The 18843-nt window shown below is 39.3% G+C and overlaps 1 pseudogene; it reads right to left on the reverse strand.

Moving 5' to 3' along the window:
• Window positions 1–496: 496 nt before the first annotated feature.
• LOC139470031 (matrilin-3-like) lies at window positions 497–18457 on the reverse strand (annotated as a pseudogene).
• Between the last annotated feature and the right edge of the window lie 386 nt (window positions 18458–18843).

Raw genomic sequence — 18843 nt, forward strand, 5'->3', positions numbered from 1 at the left:
CCCCTAAAATTCTCACCCGACTCACGACCCGTGTATGAAAAGGCATTTTGTAGTCTTTTGTTTTGTAAACATGTCATCGATGAGACAGCCAACTTTCAACACTGAAACACTATAAGTACATGTATGCACATTCCGGACCCCGGTAGACACATGTTTCCCTCAGACCCGTGAAGATCCGGGGTAGAACAGTTCTTCAGCAACTCAGGCTTGCCGTAAAAGGCGACTATGGCGACAAACGAGATCGGGTGGTCAGACTCGCTTTCCTGGTTGATGCATGTCATCGTATCCCAATTGCGTGGATCGATGTTTATTATATCAATCGCTGGATTTCTGGTCCAGACTCGATTATTTACAGACCTCCGTCATATAGCGGGAATAAATTTTGAGAAGGCTAGTTTAAAAAATTAAATAAGAAATGAAAAAAATATTGTATTTGTATAACTTTTCTCTAACATCTCACGAATTTATGCAAGTTATTTATTTGGAAGTGACAAATTTACGCAGGAGGTATCGTTGCGCATGTCTCGCCCGTGGTGACGTTCTTGATGCTGCCTGCTGTTTCAAGAGCCTCGATGTGAAACATGCGACTCAGAGCTGGGGAAGGAGCTACAAAGTCGACGATAGTGTTGTCCGATTGTGCGGGGACTGTCACCACAAACACTTCCGCCATAGTTTCAACTCTTTAATGCTAACTTTTCTTCATCAGCGCTGGTTTTCCAGTCAGTGAAGAGAAGTACCACGTTTTCGGCGTCAGACCGATCCTCATTGGTTTCTGTGAAGACTTCAGACGTTGCTACTTTGATGGCATCCCCGAGGAACGTGCTCCCATGTGTGTGTGTTTGAGAACCGATGGCTGCCATGACGCTTGCCTTGTTGTCACGGTATGTATTCAAGTGGAATACGACTTCAGCTGTTCCCGAGAAAACCATGAAAGCCACGTTAGTTCCAGCTGAGCTTATGTTTATCTTGCTGATGGCATCCACCACATGTCTTCATTTTCTCATATTTACTTTGATTGACAGAGGTAGGAATTTCTTCAATGGTGAGCAGGTCCAGTATCTTTGGTGTGCATTCTGTGTGCAACATAACACATGAGATTGACGTACATCGTTATGAACATGAGAATAAGGCGATCCGGACAAACATTAAATTCAACCAAGGTAACTGTGAAGATCACATTCATAGTTCATTTTCTTGAAGAGTCTGGGAGGCATATGAGTAAGTGATCAATATACTATCTATTTCACGGCGACATGTGAACAATCAAGTCTGGTTGAAAATATTTCGTGATTTTCTTTTTTACATTTATTTATTTTCATACCACACACAACGAAAGCAAGTGTTTGTTTTCAGGATCCCGTTAATCTAAAAGAAATCTCGTCTTGACGATTGCCGTTATTATTTAAACGGTATACCAAGACCCTTCAGGCTTTAATCAGGAAATTTGTAAATCAGGACGATTTCACTTGGAACCACAGTTGTGTGTTGTTTGTTTGTTTTTTAACGCTGAACTCGGCAATGTTCCAACCATATGGCGCAATTCGGATACGATGACATGCATCAACTAAGTCACCGAGTCAGACGATACGATCCTGTTAGTCGAAACTTACGACAAGCATATGGGTTGCTGAAGTCCAATTCTGACACCGGATCTTCACGGGTCGGAACCACACTGTCAGGATTAGTGCTTATTATACTTGTCGTAAAAGGCGTAAGATGCGAAAAACGGGATCGAATGGTCAGGCTAGCTGACCTGGTTGATGCATGTCATCATATCCCAATGGCGTAGATAGATGCCATGATGTTAATCACTGGATTGTCTGGTCCAGATTGTATTATTTATAGGCAACCGTCATATAACTTAAATATTTTTCAGTGCGGCGTTAAACAACAAACAAACACTCTAAATAACGCTACCTGTTTCACATTCAGGTCCCTAGTAACCTGGTTGACAAATACAGGTGAACTCGCCCTTCTTCGCCTCACAAGTTCCATTATTTAGGCAGGGATTGTTGACACGTGCATCTACATCTTGAATAAAAAGGTACATTTACGAATACCCGATGGGGATTCGGGTTAGAATGGGCTTCAGGTTCTTATATTAACGTCAAAATATGTAGCTGGGTTCGAGAGTATATTTTGCGTAAAAGTAAATTACCATTAAAATCATTGTTCAGCACTGACATCCACGGGATATATGGGTTCTGTGATATCACAGATATATTTATAAGTGAAAAATTCCAAGTTTGTACTTGTTAGAAGCGGCCACTTAACCACCGATCATGATCAGTCAGCCAGTCAGATTACTGTTTCTCCGTGGATCCCATTCCAAAAACCGCATCCCCATCTAGGCAATAAACATCGCGATTCGCAGACATGACAAATGATGAAAAGACAGGAAATCTCATTTTGGGAAATGGCACCGCGTCCTTGGTGTATCGGATAGAGCGTCTGTCAGGCGAGCGGAAAGTCGATGGTTCTATCCCAATTCGCGTCAACCCAAAATTACGTTTAAATATGGTACTTGTTGTTACCTTGCCTGATGATTGTCATTAAGGGGATACAATTCGGATTAGTCGGCGTGCAGTTGAACTGCTTCATCGTATCTCAGTTGGCTAGCAGTGTAGTAAAACCTGCGTCCAGACTAATACAAGCAGTCAAACACAAGCGCATGCACGTAGCTATATAAATAAAATAATCTTATTCAAAATATTTCTTCTTCCGAACCACTGATTGGAAATTGACGAAATTTGACTGGAAGCATTCCTAGGTGGTGGGGTTTCAAAATTGACCCCCCAAAGGGCTGTTGGGCGGGGTCAAAAAGGGGTAATTTGGCTATATTGCTAAGAACCAAGACATAGATATCAACCAGTTGGAAGCATTTTCTGGTGGTGAGGATTCACAATTGTACAAATGGTGAGGCTGACCCCCCAAGGGGCGGGGCGAAATATGGGTAATTTTGCGTTATTTCTTTAAACGACTCTCTCTCTGGAACTAAGAGATAGTTATCAACCATATTTGGTTGGAAGCAGTCTTCAATGGTGGGGATTCATATTGGAGAAATATGGGGGCTGAACCCTATTCCCACCCCCGGGGACTGAAGAGCGGGGTTCAAAAGGTAATTTGGCAATATTGCTTTAAATGACTTTTTCTCTGGAACTAAGCGATGAAAATCAACCCAAAGGGACTGGAGACGGGCCATAAAGGGTTTATAAGATCCCTACCGTATGTGAGTGAGTGAGTGAGTGAGTGAGTGAGTGAGTGAGTTCACATCGGCAATATTTCAGCCATATAGTGACGAGAACATTAATACAATTTAAACTAAGATGAATAAAAAGCTGTCAACGACTGACAGTATAATAACTAGACTATCACAGTTTAGAAGTAAAACTAGTTGCGAACAATTAAAAGAATAATCTATGATTCGACGATACATTGTAAAAACGGGCTATAGATCGCCAGCAACCAAAGTTAGGCCACCATACTAGGGACCGTGGGGACTTAAGATACTTCTGCTACCTACACGGTTCCCCTGCAGGATTTACACCATCGCTTCAGCTGCTGGTGATTGTAGTCAATTTTAGCCACTTTTTAAAATTCACAAATATTCTGCGATTAAAAATTATGGTAGGAATAACAAACTGAATGATTTGGTCTTATGATACCCTCTCAGGAGGACAATAATTTTACGCTACTTCAACCCCCTTCGAGGGCACAGCCACAAACAATCTAGGTTAATAATTATACACTACCATTTCGTAAAAAATAACTATGTACATCAAAATTTATCAATTAATTCTACTTCTTTTAAAAAACCTATTAAATGAGAACTGAGAGTAAAAAGATACTTTGTGGATGAAACTTTGAAATATTGATCCCTTGTAATGGCAAAATCAATACAGTCAAGCAGTACGTGCTTAACTGTGATTCTCTCATTACAAGGGATACAAAACGGAGGGTCCTCACCTTTTATTAAATATTCATTCGTATATCTTGAATGGCCAATCCAACATCGTCGTAAAATGACCTCTTCAAATCTGGACTGACAACCCAAGTAGATGTAACCAATAATTGGCTTAATTTGATGTAATTTATTGATACCTACTTAGGTGTCCCACTTTTGCATAAGATCTCGGATGTAACATCTTATCACAGGTTTACAATCACTGTATGGAATTAGATTTGTTGAGTGCTGCTTTAGCAGCAGCAGCAGCAGCAGCAGCCACTGTGTTGCCTTTTATGCCCACATGACTGGGCAACCAACAAAAGACGATGTCATATTGGCCAGTTGAAAGATTATTATAAAGTTCTAAAATACCTAAAATAATTGGATGATTAGAAGAGAATTTTTGCAGTGCCTGAAGACAAGACAAGACAAAGAATCAGTAAAGATGATAAAGTGTTTATATGCAGACTGTCGTTGAATGTATATATACTAAGGCTGTAAGAATAGCATTGGCCTCAGCAGTGAAAATAGAGCTATTGTCTAGTATTCTAGATGATAAATGTTTTGATCCAACGACAGTGGCACATGCAACCTTTGCCACAATCCTTGGATCCATCAGTAAAGATTGAACGGTGAGTGTCATATTTATTTCTTAATTGTACATATTCCTGTTGATATATAAGTTGATTTGTGTCAGATTTAATAAAACGGGTTAGAGAAACGTCTACTTCTGGCCTCACCAGCTGCCAGGGAGGAGTAGACAAGAGACTATATGGTGAGATTATATCTAGATCTATATTTGCAGCAATAATATGTGATTTCATCCGTATTCCAAGTGGTGGAATCAGCTTTGTTTTTTTCTGAAACAGCCCTTCATATAGGGGGTGAGAAACGGAGTCATAAGCAGGATTAGAAGGATTAGAGTGTAATTTAGTGATATATTGAAGAGACAATTTAATACGACGTTGTTTCAAAGAGTGTTCATCAGCCTCGACATAGAGGCTGTCAACATGAGAAGTTCTAAAAGCATCAAGGCACAGTCTGAATCCTTGATGGTGGATTGAATCTAGCTTTTTAAAATTACTCTTGCAAGCTCCAGGATATACAATGGAGCCATAACCCAATTTAGAGCGGACCAATGATCTATATAAGTGAAGGAGGGTTGTCTAATCCCCTCCCCACTTAGAATTCGAGACGACGTTTAACAAATCTACGGCCTTCAGGCATTTAGTCTTTAAATATTTGATATGTGGCAAAAACGTCAAATGGTGGTCGAAAATCAGTCCCAAAAATTTGGCCTCTTTTACAACCTTAATTGGAGTGCCATCTAAAGAGAGCTCTGGGACTTTATGGGGTTTATATTTCCGACAGAAATGTATACAATTTGTCTTGGTCTGTCCATTCTCAAGACACCATTTATGAATTTAATTAAGACACAACTGCAACTGTCTTTCAATGGTATGCATATTTTTACCACGACATGAAATATTAGAATCATCCACAAACAATGACCCGTCTATTGAGTCATTTAATACTTTAGATAAACTATTTATTTTGATGCTAAACAATGTGACAGACAAAATACTGCCCTGTGGAACCCCCTGATCCTGATTATAATGATCAGACAGGGTTGATCCAACACGAACTTGAAATTGTCTGTCTGTTAAAAACTGTGATACAAATTGAGGCAAGCGGCCTCTTAAACCAAAGTCATATAAATCTTTTAAAATACCATACTTCCAAGTGGTATCATAAGCTTTTTCAAGATCGAAAAAGATAGATACAGCATGCTGTTTATTTACAAAAGCATTTTAAATAAATGATTCTAAACGAAGCACACTGTCAATTGTACTTCGGTTTTTACGGAATCCGCATTGGATGTTACTAATCAGATTATAGGTTTCTAAAAACCAAACTAATCGATTTTTTACCATGCGCTCCATGATTTTACAAACACATCTAGTTAATGAAATAGGTCTATAATTTGATGGATCTGTATGATCCCTGCCAGGTTTTGGTATGGGTACAACTATCACATTTCTTCATGAAGGAGGAAAATGTCCTGTTGTCCAAATATCATCAAAAATATTCAGTAGTGTTGTGAGACAAGATTCAGGCAAATGTTTTAAGAGCTGATAATGAATATCATCAGCACCAGTTGCAGTATCATGAACTTGTGCTAAAGCAGTGTGGAGTTCATGTAGTGAAAAAACTTCATTATAATCTTCGCCATTGTCAGAATTAAAATTCAGGTTTTTCTTCTCTTGTTGTTGTTTATACTTCTGAAACTTGGGATTATAATTTGACGCAGAAGAATGTTTAGCTAAAGTTTCGCCCAATTTATTTGCAATATCTGATTTTCAGTCAATAAATTATTGTCATCTTGCCCCACCAAAATTGAAGCACCGCCAGTGGCCTTATCCCCTGGTGGTGAGAACGAATGATAAGAGTTGTACTGACGCATTTCAAATTTATCAGTATGCTTGAGATAGGTTTCTTGCAAACTAAATCCTGATGGTTTGTAATCTTGTGCTAATAACTGTACTTCATTAAAATTATTCCTAAGTCCTCTGCAATTCCACTGAACTAAATTAGGAAATTTGCTCATGGAGGTTCTATAGGGGATGGAGGAAGATGGACTCCTGTGTCTGTGTTCTGAAGATGGAGTCACCTCCATCTCCAGAGGGTCAAAGGAGTTGTGAATTTCAACCGTCACAAGTACCTCTAAACGAGAGGGGCTCTGTGATGATTGTTTTCGATTTAGGCGTTCACGTTGTTTTTTTGACATCTCGACATCTACGTCATCAACTGCTTTAGCAGCCTCAGGTTGTGACTGATTCACAGTCTGAGAGGATGATGTTGCCAAAGTGAGTGAGTGAATGTCAGAATCGGGCTGCAAAGTAACTGTTTGCACTGGTCTTTCAGATTTAGTCCAAGTCAAATAAGTTTGGCATGATATAGAAACTGTTTTTGGTTTGTTGGAGATAGCAGCTGAATACGTCAGAGTAGGAGATAACTTTGTTGGAGTCTGGCTGAGAATTTGCTTTTTATAATTAGCTTCGAGGAAAGAAATATTTGTTTCATAATTGAGTTTGAGGATTTTTGTTGCAATTTGCACATTTTGGATCTAAACTGCAATCAGTGTCCTTATGATCCTCACTACAGCGAGGACAATGATGAGTGTATCTGCAGGATTTGGAACCGTGTCCAAACTTTTGACATGTGTAACATCTGAGTGGAGAGGGGATATACACCTCCACTCCGATATTAAAATATCCAGCCTTAATGGACTGCGGAACTGATGTGCAAGCAAATGTCAAGAGATAAGTGTTGGTGTTGTGGATAATACCATCTATTTTTGTGTGTGAATCGTTTGACAGATGTTACTCTTTGGTCCTCTAGCTCAGCTTGAATCTCCTGCTCAGACATGTCGAACAGGCAACGAGCTCTGTCTCGAACAATGCCCCGACATTAGTTTATTGTCCTGTGAGCGGACACATCAACCTCAACATTGGCAAAGTTAGTCACAGACAAAAGATTTAAAGATTGTTGCCTCCGGTCGCACTCCACAAGAAAGGAGCCAGTCCGAAGACGAGTAACGTTTATGACTTCCCCACAAATTCCAGATACAGCTTTGGAAACAGCAAGTGGATTTAGTTTGATTGGTTCATGATCGGAAGACTCAATCACCAGGAATCGAGACCAGGAATCTATATTTTGTGATTTTGTTGGTACATTTTCATTTGAACTGTCACGTTCAAGACTTTTTTCATTTCGAATCGAACCAGAATGTGGTAGTGCCATGATGATAGTAATATTTTTCAGCACCCCTGCTCCCCACCCACCATGGAGTGCCACAACGAGCGATGTTTTATTGCACCGGATCTCCAACATGCAAACATCAGGGATACAGAGGTGGTATACTACAGTAAAAACAACATGAATAGCTGTATTTGTTAACCAAATAAAATGCCAGGCTGGTCCGGCCCACGACAAGAAATTCGAAACATACAGAACTCAGAGGTCGGTAGTACCAGATTGGCCCATCAGCCACCGCCTTCTGGCATGGGACTCAAGGCAAATGTATATAATAGAAATTCCTTTAAGAATATGCATACCCATCATATCAAGAAATCAAAATATTTTCAAAATTAATATGTTTCATACACAGGGCATGCCGGTTGATAGAACCGGGCCCATTCTACCACCCGTCTAGGCGAAGTAAGGGTCAAAGTGGTGTGTTGGGCAAAAGGAACACCGGTTCCTGGCTCCAATGCCCTCAACCACCAGAATCCCGTCCTCCGCCGACACAGGGGCGCAACCCACGGCAAACAGGTTGCCCAATTTAGTCGCCTCTTACGACAAGCAGTGGGGTGCTGTGGACACATTCTGCCCCGGGGCCACACGGGGGCAGAGCTATTAGCGTTACCCAGCACTCACCACGAGGAGGTTGCTCTTCACGAGTGCCATATAACCATATGTACAATTGAGAGTAAAATGAAAGGAATGCACATATGCTAACAGGACTGGCCCTTCTGTTCATCTGTCCGGCACTCCCAAAGAAATTAGAACTTTGACCATAACATGCAAACCAATATCATCCACACCCTATAATAAACAGATACATTGTATATACATTTGTTTGTTATGAAGAGAATAATACCTTTAATAATGGTTTATCCTGGATTATAACATGGAAACTGTTCAGATCTTTATTCTACCTTTGTATCTAGGGAAATACGGGTTCATGCTGTCAGATTTGCAATCCACCCATTTTAAATGCTGACAAGAGTCAAAATTACGAAATATTTGCAGTAATATATATATGTACAATGCAAATGTCTATTATGTCATGATTGCGTAAATATCCAGGTGGGCATTGTTTACAGGCCGCCGTCATAAAGCTGGAATGTTGCTTTGTGCGGCGTTAAACAACAAACAAAGCTTACCATAGCAGTACGTAGATGGACCGTTGGTAGGTGGGAACCTGAACACTTGTCTACCGACGCTGCAATTCTGGATCGGTGTAGTCATGAACTTTGTGTAACATTCACTGTCAAACGTAGCCATACATAAAACTGCAATGCCGCTTCATATAAACGTGTGAACAGGAAGTGTTTAAATTGTGTATCTATCTTACAAGTAAAAATATAAATCGCAAGATCTGAATCGAATTTGTCTCAATGCTTCTGCTTCAATAAAGTGCGGGGGCACGGGTAGTCCAGTCGTCTAAGGTGCCGCGATTCGCAGTGCAGAGTTGTGTCCCTTGGGCACGCCAGAAACTCATGATTGTGGGTTCGAATCCCGGTTCGCTCCGATTATGTTTCTAGGTTTGTTAGCACCATACCCGTGCTCGTTGGTTTCAACAAAGTGGTAAACGTCTGAGACCTGCATCACTTCGGGCTTTCCTTCCACAGTAAGCTGACACGCCGAGATATAACTGGAATACTGTTAAAAGCTGCGTTAAACCCATCTCACTCACTTACTCACTCAATAAAGTGCACGGCAAATCAGCCACTCGGTTCACTTCGGAACAAATCAGTCAGCTATATTGGAACTTGAATCAAATTTATTACGACTCCTTATCAGTCAATGGTGCAAACGGAAGTCATTGACATATTTATTACAAACTTGCTGATGTATAATAATAATTGTATCAGTCACCAGAAAAGAAACCTTCAGTACATACTTTTGATATATTTAGCCTTCTGTTCTCAAGCAACATGTAAAGTAAAAGTGGAGACACCAAGTTTACGTAAAACATACATATCCAATAACATTTCATTATTGTTATTGTACTAAAGGGTATACACGGTCGTACTTTGTACAAAGGGTAATAATCAGCAGTAAAGAATATGGCCTGAGCAAGACAATCCAGTGACTGAAACATAAATTTTGAATGACAAGAATGTTGATGGATATTCATGGGATCAGTATGTGTTAAAAACCAATGAGTGAGTAAATACTGATAAACCCAACAGTCATAAGGCTATATCTTGGAAAACATGTAACATTTACCTACATGAGAAATCTGATGGACTGCCGGACGCACATACTAGTCCAATGTGTCCAGAGGGCCACCGGTATCAAGTTAGGGGAATAATGCTCATAGCGATTTTTGGCGATGTGTGATAGCATTGCAGCGGTGGCAGCTTTTTGGGTGTTATCACCTTTTTCAAAATGGCCGCCAAAATACGCGTTACCACATATAAGTGGCCATATCTAAGATCATAGAACAGTTACGACAGTTATTTTGGTGTCTTTGACTAGGTTTGAGGGGTCAAAGATTGCATTTCTGTCTTTACCTAAAACATCGCAGCCTTGCTTTATATTGAAATCCAAAATGGCTGTCAAACTGGCTGCCACCGCATGCATTAAGTTGCCATGTCACTAGGACAAACTGTTCGAAATAATTTCCCAAAGTTTTTGTTTACATTCTTATTTGACCAATTAATTTTTAGACAGTTTGACCCCTTCACTTTGAAAAAAGTCATGAACGTCCCAGGTTTCATAGGAAAGCGATTCCGGGATGCTGGTACAAAGGACATATGCATTGAAGCCGGGATTGTCGCCGTTAAGGGTCCATCAATGGGATCTTAGATGGAAAACAGTACAATCGGGTCCACATGTACAAGTGCATCTATGGTGAGGTGAGGTGATATTGGGTTTAACGTCGCGTCCAAGATTCATCTATGGTCGCCCTGATGCGACTGGCATGGGCAGAGTTTGTGGTATGGGTAGACAACATTCAGGACAAGAGCGCTGTGATCCAGTCATTTTGAGTGAGTGAGTGAGTATGGTTTTACGCCGCTTTTAGCAATATTCCAGCAATATCACGGCGGGGGACACCAGAAATGGGCTTCACACATTGTACCCATGTCGGGAATCGAACCCGGGTCTTCGGCGTGACGAGCGAACGCTTTAACCACTAGGCTACCCGACCGCCCCTCCAGTCATTTTGAGACCAGGTGAACAACATGGTTGACGATTTGAATCAACAAACCTTTAACAACATCCTGCAGAGTCCACTCATAGCCGAGTTGATGATCCTTTGGAGAGACTTCCAGGAACACCAGGAATATGTGCTCGGATTGACAGAACACGGGGATTTGGCCAAGAAGATTATCTTAAAGAGCACGTATGTCGATTATCGTTCAATAATGGTCAAATTGCCAAATCTTTTCCATTCATTAACAAAGCTTGGCTCCGTTGCACAAAGCGGTCTTAGCGCTACGACGATCCTATGCTTTAACACATTTAACACATTTCCGGCAGTCGTAGAGTTAAGATCTCTCTACGCGGCCCTCAACTAAAATATACCAATGAAACCTTTTTTTGGTATATTTATGTCCGTGCATAATGTTTCAGAGTGACAAAAGCTGGTATCACTACTGTATGACACGATGCATGACTTCAACATCCCCTTCATATCGAGCAATAGTCCAGCAGCTCTAACCTTTGATATCTACATTTCAGATGTGACAGGGCATCCTCTTTCTACGAAACTTTCAATACTCAAGTCCTTATAAGGACATTTCCAAACTTGATGCATCACAGACAAATGATGTCGATGCAATTCCGTTTAGACCTGTACCAAGTCATGTTCCCGTCTTTGTTCAAGTGAACAACTGAATTGCCTTTGGATGTGTTTGTGACGGGTGGCACGACTGGGACTGGATACACTCACCTTTTCACGAAAAGGTCGTATCTTCACTATCTGATGGTGATTCACAGACACATAATTAATATGATGTAGTCGGAGATTTCTTATGACTATGTTCTTTTTATTGACTGTTCAATATAAACTTAAAATATTTTTTGATATTGTTTCTAAATCTGCAACCCACAAAGGTTCAGTTATGTAAAGCGGTCTGTAAGTAACTAAAGTAAGGGTCAGGGAAATCAGTGACTGAACGTCTCATTTTCGATGGTGATCGATGACATGCAATCAATCAAAGCGCCAAGTCTGTCTTAATGATGGTTTAAGTGGATGAGTGGGACACCAGCAATGGGATTCCTCCTTTGTTCCCATGTAGGGAATCGAACCAGGGCCTTCGGAGCGACGAGTCAACAGTTTAACCACAAGGCGACCCAACCGCTAACCTAAAATTTGAGTTAAAAGGAGGAACAAGATAATATTAAATTGGTTATTATGATGGACAATTCTTGAGCACTTACCACCATCATACGTACGACCTGTATATCCAGCCCTACATGTGCATGTGAAACCGTCACGGCCTGCAATACATGTTCCTCCATCTGCACATGGCCCACTCTTGTTGTAAGATGCTGCAAGACATGACATCTTCAAAACGAATCCCCTTAGATCAATATCAGGTCATACCGATCTGACAAGGTTACTGATCGATTGACTAATCCGATACCTAAGAATCCCAAATGAACGGAGTTTGTTTGAGACATAGTCTACGAGTACGGATTAACATCGGTTTGAGCGGTTGTTCAGCAACATCATGATGTGTCAACTTCATATGAGAAAAAGACAACGGTGTCGCAGATAGTAGACCCCAGGATTCAAAGCTGCAACGAATGGCTACCTTGAAAGGCTTAGAGACCTTAAGGGTACTTCAAATTGTGCGCCTTTTCGTGTTACCGGCACGTTCATAACTGTAAAGATCTTAGTCATAACAATGCTTCAATAGGGGAGTGACTTTGTCTTTCAGTGCAGCCGTTTCGTGACAGATACTAGTATAGGGTCAATTGGTTTTTTTTGTGATAAAAGCATAAAACGTAGCATAGTTGTAGGTAATTATAATGACATTCCAAATATTTTCTTATATGAGGCCACCAAAAACTCCAATATGGCCGCCATGCAGGAATGAACTTCTTATTCGAACATGACCCACAACCGAATTGTGTAAAGAAAAATGAACAATTTGGAATGTGTTTACTCAAAACTATATCTGTAAAGTAAATAACTATATCATAACATACTATTTATCTTTATTTAAAAATATGCATTTATTTCTTCTTCGGCATATCTTTCAGACATACTTCCTTAAGGCCAATTACCTATACCAATACTGTATATCATATGGTTAACACAATGATAACAACATAATATTTGCAGAACAAAATTTGTTTTTATTGATACATGATGTGAATGGCTAATGGTTTGGTTGGCAAGGGACCGATGTAGTGTTGGGTAAATACATTCCAAAGTTTTTATTTTTCATAATATATTTAGGTTGTGGTGATGTTCACACGAGATGCCAACAACTGTTCCAAGTTTCATGCTTTTATCACAGGGTGAATAATTTTCACGAAACGGCTGCAATATTAACGCAGCTTTAAACTTTCATGTGGTGAAACGTTCAGAAAGCGAAATCCGGCATCTGATGTCACAGGGCCACTCATGGGTATATTTTTGATGTACAAGTAGAATCATATCAAAACACTTATTATCATAATTCTCATGATATCATAATATCACCAAGGCAGAAGTCACTCCGACTAAAATTGGTCTTGATCCTGTAGACTTCATAACTAGGATAACATTTCACTGTTTCAACTTCGAATGTGGTGGAACATGCGTCGGTTTCGTTTTGAACACACACCACTGAGACATTGGTCCCCCTTGTTTCTACAAGAAAACATGAAAACGATGTCATATAGAATAAAGGCAATGCGAGGGGGGTAAACATGAAGTATCTGTTATCTTACAAAATATGTGAAGTGTGCACTACACACAAATGAATATATTAAAGATGAAGATAAAAGTGAAAATGTTTAATTTCCTGAAACAAATTATGTTAACATTTGTGAAACTAAGGAACTCTTTGAATAGCATTCTTTGAATAGCATTCAGAAGTGACATACGTTTATAAAAAAGAAGTAATGGATGTCAGCTTTATCATTACGAGGAACAACGTTTCGGAGTATATGCTCACTCCTTCATTTTAAAATGTATACCTTTTCATCACTGAGGTAATCTATCATTGTAGAAACAAAGCACTGACAGCTTATAGACAACGGCCTCGTTTACATCATGAATAATATTTCTCTTCACCTGATTTCAAGATAGCAAATGTGCTTAATGTTACGTTAGTCACAATCAAACTATAATAAAGCAGAATTTTAAAAAAATGACTTACTAATATACTCGATCATTTTCCCCCTATTGCTTCAACACCACGCAGGATAATTGTAGAAAACCAATCATGGATTGCTTAACATGACAGGATAATGATCTTGAAGGAGGTTTTATTTTAATCAGTTTAATGGGAGTCTTGTAGAAATGTATAGAAACAGTAGAGACAGACACTTCTTCAACACATGAAAACAACAATACACAACACATCACCACCCCACTGACACGGAGTCATATTCAAATATACCTTTCCTCCAAATTGGATATTTTCCTCCACAACCTACACCGGGTGGATTATCCAACATTATACCATTTTCAGATGGCTTCAAGATCTTTCTATTATTCCATTCCTTGACACATTAATATCGAGGTCAATAACATGGCCATCGATTGTAGATCTGATATACCGTACTGGGAGTTTTGCACGTCATCTTTGTACCTTCAAAACGTGAACAATTAAGCAAATGATATTTAATCCTCAACATTGCAGTTTCAATAACCAAATTATACAGTAGATTTTACCTGGATTACAATGACAATGGTCATGAGATGTTCAATCCAGTATGATTCCTTTTGATTTTTAGAAAATCAAACGATAATGTCACATATGACTAAATTCTTTGTCTGTAAAAAAAGTAATTTTCAACGTCTGATCTTGAAACCCTCAAAGGCACAGTCAGCAATATTCAGCCTATATCATCTACATGTCTGATAATCTGGAACAAAGATTCCAGGGTTTTCGAAATAAAGATTTACAATAAAGGAATTGATAACTGCTATCGCTATCGGTAGCAGCACTCTAACACTTATATGAACTTGTCTTTACGAAATTCATATTTTTAAAATATTATTTTTGGATATGATCTTTAACATTAACAAGTTGCAACCAAGAAAGTATTGATAAAGTTGTTTTCATTTAACGATCTACCACCCTTTTCAATTACTTCTTCAATTCATCTCGAAATAATGATGAAATAATGTGACTTAAATTTCAACCAAAACACGCTGGTCATACCACAGATGCCACGGTGAGGAAGATGAAGCAGAATGAGAAAAAAGACTTGTCTCTTTATTGTCTGCAAGAGATACATTTCACGACCGTCATCTGAACTACTTTTCATTTATCTTCTTATGACTGTGTTTAAACATTGCATGAAATGATGCATTTCCATGCGTGCCCTAATGTTTGGTATACGGTTTTGAATTGTTGGATTTAATGCGCATGGCAAAATCATCTACGGGAAATGATATTGGTTTGTGCTTTGTCTTCATTTGCCAGGTAATAGGAATGATAGCTTATAAAATGAATTATTTCCCTGTATTCCTAACGGTGCTGAAACAAAATGAAACGAATGAATTTAGGTGATCAGTTTTGTACAGGTTTGAAATCATTGGAAATAAATAAGATCATGCCTCAGCTGTTTCGATATGGTTTGAAAGTGATGCAAATGGCAGTATTATTTACAAAAGTTTCGAACGTGATGAAATGATATTTGGAATGTTTGTCTGTTATACAATAAATCTGTAGAGTTCCGGGCGTTTGAAATATATTGGACATTATTCAGTATTATCGATAGTGTTTCTGTAGATTGTAACCTGATGTCAAACCCCAGCTTTTAATGGGCAACTACTTGGATGTCTTTGTTCTGAATCAGAACATGGACTACACCAAACAGAGGAATGTCTATTTGAATCGATGTTTTTTGTTGACATGCAAAGGGAATTGAGTTTTTATGTCTTACGGAATGCATTGCAGGGATTGTGACCTCGAAAAGAGTGTCACATACTAATTAATGAGGCAATCCAAAGAGTCGTCATTGCACAAATTTTAATAGAAAGCAGATAATTTTTTTTCCTTCTCGTGTTTCCTACGAGGCAATAACATAACCACTACTTACTTCCACAAATACTCAAGGGTACAACACTTTGGCAATATCGGTTAGTCAAATCTATGAGCTAGTCCTGAATATAAATCAGTCTGCACTTCATTTACTATTGCACCCTTCGCTTCCAGAGAAATATCAATCAATATAATGAGATGTCCAACGTTTCACCGATACATAGGACACCAATGGTTGTATAACATTAACATTCCTCTAAAGGTGTCACAAATAATGGTATAACAATAAATATTTATTAACTTTGATGTTATTTATAAATATTTTTAAAAAATGCCATTGGCGTGAGAGTCTTCAAATTTTATGAACGTGAGCGTGGGGAAGGTCCTCTATGCTGTAATGGCAGCGATTGAGTGACCTGCATGTCAAGAGGTTCAAACCTGTTGTGAACCTCTATAGTGATTGGTAAAGACTCGGAGTCCTTAATATATGCCTCAGCTTCTTTTCGTTTCTGCTGTTTTCTTTCTTTATTGGTTAAACGTACATTTCTTTTCGTTTCAAAGTTTTGATCTGCGTTAACATCTTACACAGGTTCAGTATCTGGTTCCGGGCCTGGTGTAGTAAGGTCAGCTGTCTGAGACTGAGGGGTAGATGGTATATCAGTCCGTGTTTCAGTGGATTCAGTCATCTCAGAAAGAGAATAGAGCATTGTTTGTTGATCTTTGACCCAGCTAATTGCTGTCTGACATGCACTATTCACCTTTTTGATTGGAGAAGAATTTGCGACAGAGAATGACTTTGAGGAAGGAGTATTGGGAGCTTGGTCTAGTACCAACATGTTGGCATCAGAAAAAGAAATGTTGTTTGTATACTTTATTTTGACAATTTTGGATTCTCTTTCAAATACTGGACATAACTTGGGGTAGGACATGTGCTCACCATTGCAGTTTTCACACCTGATATCATTGGTGCAATCGATATTGTCATGTTTGCCACTGCAGCGGGAGCAAATTGGATGGTAAGTACAAGATTTGGCCCTATGTCCAAGATGTTGAAACTTTAAACAACGGAGTGGATTCGGAATATACATATCCACTCTGGTGTTAAAATATCCAGATTTGATGGATGTCGTAAGTTTTGACAGCAAAAAGGTAAAAAAAGGTAAGTATTAATATTGACTACTCTGTCATTATCTTTTTGGGTGAAACGTTTTACGGAAGTCACCCCTTGAGATTTCAGTTCCATCGCAATCACCTCTTCTGACATGTCAGACAGACATGTCAAACGATCACGAACAATGCCCCTCCATGAATTGAGAGACGTGTGCACTGAGACAACTGTCTCGGTATCTGCAAAATGATGTCCATTGAGCAGATTTAGAGACTGCTGTCACTTTGCATACTCTATCAAAAGAGAACCAGACCGTAAATGAGTGACGCTCTTCACATCACCACATATTCCTTGTACAGCTTTAGAAACACCTTCCACAACCAGAAATCGGGCAATACCTCTGGCAATACCTCTGTATCAATGCTATTCATGGTGTTACTGCTTCACAATAACTTTGCATCAATGCTATGTATGATGAGCTTCATAATACCTCTGTATCAATGTTATGTTGGTTGGTTGGTTGGTTGGTGTGTTGTTTAACGCCACACTCGGCAATATTCCAGCTATATGACGGCGGTCTGTCAATAATCGAGTCTGGACCAGACAATCCAGTCATTACTATCATGAGCATCGATCCACGCAATTGGGATTAATGACATGCATCAACCAAGTCAGCGAGCCTGACCACCCGATCCCGTTAGTCGCCTTTTACGACAAGCATAGTCACCTTTTACGGCAAGCATGGGTTGTTGAAGACCTATTCCTCCCCGGAATCTTCACAGGTCCAGATAACAAGTAGCATACAGATATTACAGTACCGTACAGTAAGGGTGAAGCCAATTCTACTGACTAACTAATTATCTGACCCTGTTACAGCTAATACTTACACTAACCTGATACTAATACTATAAGTGAATCCTGTGTTTACTGATCACTACACTCTGATACAACAGCCCATGTCTGCATTCCCTCAGAAGTTCTCCACGCTGCACGTCTAAGCCTTGTCCACAGGGAAGGACGAAATGCCACGGTTTCTTTACAATTACAGGACAAGGACGGTACACGGGCGCCATGTCCAACACTACCACTCGCCATATTCAGAACGTGTCTAAACATAGAGTACATATGGGAGTAAAAACACACAGCACTACTACGACATAGTAATCGTGTAGTAATAGTTGAAATATACAAAACACTCTGTCACAATTTTACTCTATATATACATTTCCAATACCCAATATACGAAACAACAGTTTGATTATTTACTATATATTCAATATAGTAATAATCTACACCGTAATTATATACTATACATTCAATATAGTAATAATCTACACAGTTTCACAATACATTAATTTGATAAAATACGGAGTACCTGCGACCTATCTTGGCCCACACAGTCTTTAGGCGCATACTCCTTATATGACCGTACATTCGCTTGCTCTCGCCTTCCATTCTCGCGTTTAAACCTAAATATACTTTTCATATTTGACTCCATTCACACACTAGTATACGACTTATCTAAAAATAAAGAAAAATACGCAAGGAATAGTTACAAGTAAGAATAACAAATAGAACACGGGTAATGAAGACAGCAACGATAAGGATTAAAAGGGTTCAAATGATTAAACAGTTGTGACAAGCTGATTGGATCCTAATTATAAGAGGACAATCTATATTGCTTGATTGGATCTTCAAAGGTAGACACGATGTTATACCCTTGATCTCTGTTGATCAAAGGTTTGTGACAGCGGATTTCTAAAGCTTCTGAGATGTTTGGTTAAGAAGATTTCGACTTTATAAAACTGATCTGAATGCGATGGCTAGTGAATTTGGCTGGT

The sequence above is a fragment of the Haliotis cracherodii genome, unplaced genomic scaffold (genome assembly GCF_022045235.1).
Source record: "Haliotis cracherodii isolate W230 unplaced genomic scaffold, xgHalCrac1.p SCAF_20, whole genome shotgun sequence".
In the NCBI taxonomy this organism is placed as follows: Eukaryota; Metazoa; Mollusca; class Gastropoda; order Lepetellida; family Haliotidae; genus Haliotis; species Haliotis cracherodii.